The sequence below is a fragment of the Aphelocoma coerulescens genome, chromosome 9 (genome assembly GCF_041296385.1).
Source record: "Aphelocoma coerulescens isolate FSJ_1873_10779 chromosome 9, UR_Acoe_1.0, whole genome shotgun sequence".
In the NCBI taxonomy this organism is placed as follows: Eukaryota; Metazoa; Chordata; class Aves; order Passeriformes; family Corvidae; genus Aphelocoma; species Aphelocoma coerulescens.
The window spans coordinates 11,679,776-11,686,052 of record NC_091023.1 but is presented as its reverse complement, the minus strand read 5'-3'; positions in this window follow the sequence as shown (position 1 = coordinate 11,686,052).

Genomic DNA, 6,277 nt, shown 5'->3' with positions numbered 1-6,277 from the left:
AGCAGGAGAACCGAGTTTATCAACAGGGAAAGCAGGAGTGGGGAAAAAAAAAAGTCCTCATCCAAGGTTTTCCGAAACTGCAAAACACGGTTGGCTTTTTTTTTTTTCTGCTCCTCAGAGGGTTCAAAGATTGAAGCTGACCACTGCAAAGGCCACTTGTCACATTTACTGAAAATCAACCTATTGATATCACAGCTGAAAATATAAACTCGACAACCAAAGCCCATTGCACAACGTGGACTGCGTAAGAGTTAAAAATAGATTCGACGTGCCTCCTACCTGCATAATAAATATGTAAGTTTCAAGTGCTTTAATTCGATATTCACATTAATTAACAATACAATATACATTATTTAAACTACAGTAAATGCAAGAAGAAAAAGAGTGACACCATCTGGAAGCACAGTTTGCTTTTTTTTTCCCTTTCCAAGGGCTAATAATGTAGTTTGAATGTGATGACAAGCTAACAGCTCACCACATTGCAAATGAAAAAAGAATTCTTAAGGTGATGCTCAAATATCTAAGCCTGTAATGAAGCACAAACCAGTCTTCACTACTGCATGGCATGGCACACAGACCATTTACATACTCACATTTGAGACACTAGGCACAGTATAATGAATTCAATACACAGCATGCACACAGCACAAGCAACGTTAATCCTGCCTGCCATTTTAGGCTTGCAGGAGTAAGGTACATACTGCAGCACAGCTCTGGTAAGGGAGGAGGCAAGGGACAGCTCACCTTAAATGCAGTATCTGATTAATGTTGTAAGTGACATTGCGTATCAGCTACAGAGTCTTGGTTCAACTGGGTGGGAGGGAACAAAGAAAATTGTCATCAACTGGTGATGCAAGATGAGCTCCAGTCACTAACACTGTTAGCAAACTCCAAATTCTACAACGATACAGTAGTAGGCATTTCAAACTCTTATCAAAATCTGCTTGTGCAATGGCTGAGTCGCCTGCCGAGGAAAAAAAAAAAACAGTCTTCTTGCTTATTGGAGAAACGCTGCATCCACTACAGCAACATCCTCTTGATGCAGAAAGATTTCACGTCGCACATATTAAATCCTGGATGCATTTGCTGTACTTTCTTAATTTTTAAGTTTCAGAATTAAAAAATAAAATAAAAAGCCAATGATAGTAAAAATAACATAGCTAAAGGTCTAATGTTTAGAAAAATAAAACATTTCTTTTTCTCTCCTTTCTGCTTTCTCTCTTTTACAGTCCATCAGAATCCTGAGCAGTATTGACAAACCACACGAGCACCGGGTCTGACTGCATGATCAGCTGTCTGTGTCTACGCTACACCCTGTTAACCACAAGCAGTGTTAGAGCTAAATATATCTGCAATGCAGAAACAGTAGGTGCTATGTGGTATACAATTCTGATTCGTTTTAAGATATTTTTCTTCCTCAGATATAACAAATAAAACAAAATTTGCTGCTGATGTCTGTCAAGCATGGTATCTGTCAGAGTTACAGAACATAAAAGCTATCCTAAGTACGCTGACCTAGATAACACTAAGAAGACTTAAGCAGCGTGCAAGCATACTCACTGTCAAAGCAAGGAAAATGAAACAATGATTGTCTAATCAAACTGAAAGCAACAACTCACTACCACAGTATAAATTCCAAATGCTACATACTGTATATGCACATCTCATGTTTTTGGAAGATGCAAAGCTCCTTTGTTTTTTTTTTCTCAGCGGCTTTTCTTAGCTACGGTTGCACAATGACATTCTGACATCATGGAGGTCAATGCAGATACTAAAGTGCTGTCGTCTTTAAGAAAAAAAATTAAAATATAAAACAAGAGCTGCAAAAATAATGATAATAAAAACAATAATGATAACGGAAAATTTCACATCACCTACTTAATGTCTTTCTGTTACCTTCTGAGATTAATAGCATGCACGTTGTTCAGCTGCATACGTTAAATTGGTATCACCCTCTGCAGAGACTGCAAGAGTAATTGTGGAAATTAGATCTGTGTAAATTTCACAAAAGGGTTATCATCTGCAAAACTTAAAAATACAATAAAATATTTTGCATGTATAATGAAAAATATGCAGAGAGAAGCATCAAAAACTGCCTATCTGATTTTTTTAAAAAAATGCCTAATAAGCAAAACTGGTGCTATTTTCATTGTCACTCTGTCTCCAAAGGGAGAATGAGAGAACCATGCTGCAGTTTACGATAACCTGAATTACCTTCCCAGAAGGCTTAACCATCAGGTGAAGTAAAAAATCAAAAGATCTACCTGTTTAGAGAGCAGAATCCCCCCCCCCCATGTCAGTGGCTTCTCTCAGTTCTTTATCTCTCTGCCTGCAAATACCGCAAGCTGATACCCAGCACAAGAACAGAACTGTGAAGATTAACGTGTTAGCTCTGAAAATATTTCACTGAAAGATTTCTTTAGGTAACCATTGTTTACCATATGTATAAGTAAATATAGATGGTTTCTGACTAACTGCAGAAATAAATAGCTCCTTGTGAGGCCAGATTTGTCCAGAGAAGCGCTATCTTTCATTTGACCTGCCAATACTGCTGAGGAAGAAAGCAGCCAAATTTTCAAACACATATTCTTTCCCTAGGAACCTGTGCACTTGATGATTTTTTTTTTTCTTCAAAAGAGCACCTCCTTTTAAAAGTGGAGACTAATACCAAGTATTGTATTAAATCAGAAAATGTTGGACAGCCAAAACTAGGCTGCTGTACGTATGTATTCACTTCTTTTTAAGAAATATACAATCACATTTTGCTTTTTTCCCCCCTTTTTCTTTCTTTTTAAATGATTAAATAGGTATCTATTTAATGCGGAGGTTTTTCTTTGTGAAGTTTTTTGGCATTTTGTTCTCTTTCATTTTAAAGGCCGGGAATGAGATGTTCCTAACAGTCAGTGCTTTAAAATATTCAGAATCCCCTTCCATAAATAGCACATCTGTCACAGAAAGGGAACCCAGCCAACAGAAAGGCAGATCAGACCAGCAAAAACAACTGCTATTCCAATACATGATTACGAAATAAGTTTGGATTTTAGCAAGCCTTTATTTAGATTTTTTGTTTGTTTTGAGCTTTTTGAAGTATGAACTGTCTGATTATATACATGCCACCATATATCCAATTTAAAAATGTTAAATATGGATTAATTTTGAGGTTTATTTATGTTCATCTCTTTAGTCAAATGTACATTGTCATGTTAGTTTAAAACCATGGCAAAGCTCCTATGGATTTCAAGAAGGGAAGATTTGGGCTATATGGAGCAGTTTGTTGAAGTATGATATTATTATTTCAGAAGCAAGTGGTAGTTTTGTTTAAAGACAATGATTTCCAGCAAAAGACTGATTTCAGTGGAGTCTCACAATAAATATGTCTGTTCCTGCATTCTTGAAGTCAGCATTCTCATTCACCCAGAGAAGTAGTGCTCTGGGGCAGACACAGCAAGGTGATTTGGGTTGTGTGATTTAGGAAACATTAAAAACCTGCTGGAAGTGAATGCAGCAGAGGAATAAACATCTCACAGTGAACAGGGAAGTGAGCTTGTCCAAGTCTTTATGCATACCTCTTTCTTTAATGGGCCATTTTCAGTGCTCAGTAATAGTTTTCCAGGCTTAGATTTGCAATGATTTTGCTTCAGACTCAACATCATTTCAGCTTAGAAATCAGTTTCTAAGTCCTTCTACAGTTGCAAAATGCATGCCATAGTAAATAAATACATTTTTTAAATTGCATTCGTATGTTGCACAAAGTAAGTCCAATTTTTCAAGGTAGACGTATATTAATATTGTATGTTACCTCTCAGTCAGCAACTTGGATTTAAGTCTAACATGATTTGTGCCTAAACTGTTACAGTTCCAAGGCACTGTCTCACTGGATTCCTTACGTCAAAATTCCCTGTGTCTGCTGGGTCAGGACTATCTCTGTCCATGCTATAAGCTTGTGTTGGTTCTGAATTCAGTCAGCTTAAAGTGAGCCTATTTCTGGTATCTATACTGGATCTCACAGGCCATTTGTGTTGCAGCCTTTCGCACTTTCAAGCATCCTACTTGTAAACATGCTTCCTCTTCCTTTATTTATCACCACTTGAGTGCAACAACATCTTATCTCTCCTCACATACTATAGCTTATCAAAACTGGTGAGGAATGAAGAGTTCCAACATCACTTTATATTGAGCATCCTCCTTGTGGTATATGGTTTTTCAGAGGAAAAGTCAGAGTCCTCCACATCGATCATTTGGCAAAAGGCGGTAGAGTGTGGAAAGAAAGACTCACTTAAAGTCCCTAAAACTGTACTGATTTTTGTCTCAAAGTATTGCCACGCCTTGTCTTCCTAAGAAGGAAACTCTAAGGGCAGTCTGATAGTCTGGGAACTCTGCCAAGCAGCAACCTGTAGCAGTAAATATCTGGAGGAAGACTAGGAGGCTTTGAGAAAAAAGTGACAAACACTTTTAGTTTTATATGGATCATCTCACTTCTGTCTTTTTTTGACACAGGCCCACGCTGGACCAAGGGACTAAACTGTGCCTCCAGCTATGTAGAAGACATGTTGCATGTGGGACTTCTGCTTAATAGTAGTGAACATGCTTAATAAATGAATGAACAAACATACATACACTTGGGTTCATTCACACCTTAGGACTTACAGTTTTGTTTCTTTTGTCTTTAAAATTGTTTGTCAAATAAATGAGCAGCATACAGCAATCAAAGGACAGAATCAGCCCCAACCGTCAAGAAACTGTAGTCAACTGTTTGGTGATACCATCCCTGCAAAGCATTGACAAGGGGACATGAAGCACAGCTGGGAATCCAGGGTGGGTGTTTCTAAAAGCACATTCCAGAACTGGCTACAGCCTTTCAGCAAACCTGCTCTTGGAACAACTCCTTCAGCCTCTGAATTTAGCTGCATCAATTATGTTTGTCTATTCATTCCACTAGAGCCATTGCATAAAACACACTGTGGATGAGCCCTCAGCTTGAAATTAAGAGTTCTTTTGGAAAAGAAAAAAACCCACACCCTTTATCATGAACTAAAGTTCTCTGACCTAACACACTCAGGAAAGCATCCATATACCCAGACATTGAGCCTAGTAATTAACCTGCTGCTCAAATGCCTTCCATCCAAACTCCTACTGCTACATCCTACATGAAGAAGTTGCCTTCTTCAGTACTGAAACCTCCACTAGTTGTTATTGGGATGTAGAAAACAAGGCAGGGGAAGGAAAAAAAGGACTGATGGTAGAACCTCCAGAGTTTGCTTTTCCAGAGCCAAAGTAAAGCACATTTATGCCTGCTCCAGCCAACATGCCCTGGACTTCCTTTTGTGTACACATCTAGCTTAAGTTGCCCCAAGGATACAGACTAACTCAGTTGAGTGCTGACAGTTTTCCCAGACTTTCCCACAATTCCATGTCTCTGTATGGCTACAAAGTCTGCCATTATTTGCTGGGACAGAAAACCGTTGTTCTTTGTTATTCCTGTGAATGATTTACACACTTTCATTTTTAATTGTCACACTCATATAAACAGGCCATCAAAAATAGTATCTAAGTGATCTAAGATGCAAGTTTAGACTCCTGCTGTTTCTGTTAGATGGAGATTTTTCCAGCGCTACTGAATTAAAGCAGAGCAGCATTTAAAGGCAATTCCTTTTATAAAATCTAGAAAAATAGCAAGTAACTGAATATTATGAAATGTATTCAGAGATACTCCATTGTATCAATGTGTTATGAATATGCATTAAGAAAAAGCATAGGTTTTCCTACACTGAAGGATTGCAGACATGTCATGTATTAAGACAGATTGAGGTGCTGGATGTTTTTTTGAAAAATGCTTCTAACAGCCACTTATAGTCTAGTACTCTATAAACTATAAAAATTTTAAGGATAGAACACCCGAGATTCACTGTAAACAAATGGCAAAGTGAATGTCTTTGAAAACTGTAGAACTGTCCATGGAATCTGAAGAAAGTGATACCTTTACAGATATTTGCAGTCCCCTTTACAGTTGTATTTTTGTATTTCTGTATAGCGTGACACTCACAGTAATTAGTAATAACAAGTGGCTTTGTCTTGGTTTTTCTCTGAATAGTGTTTTAATTACTGACGAGCATGGTCTCTCCATCTAATTCTACTTCCTAAGGCCCTACGTGCTTTCTAAACTGCTGCCAGACACTATGACAAAGGTTTCAGATATCTGTCTCTTATCACTTCTGGCTAATTCACATGATTAGTGAATGTAAGTACTGTAGTTTTAACAATTTACTATGTTCTTATC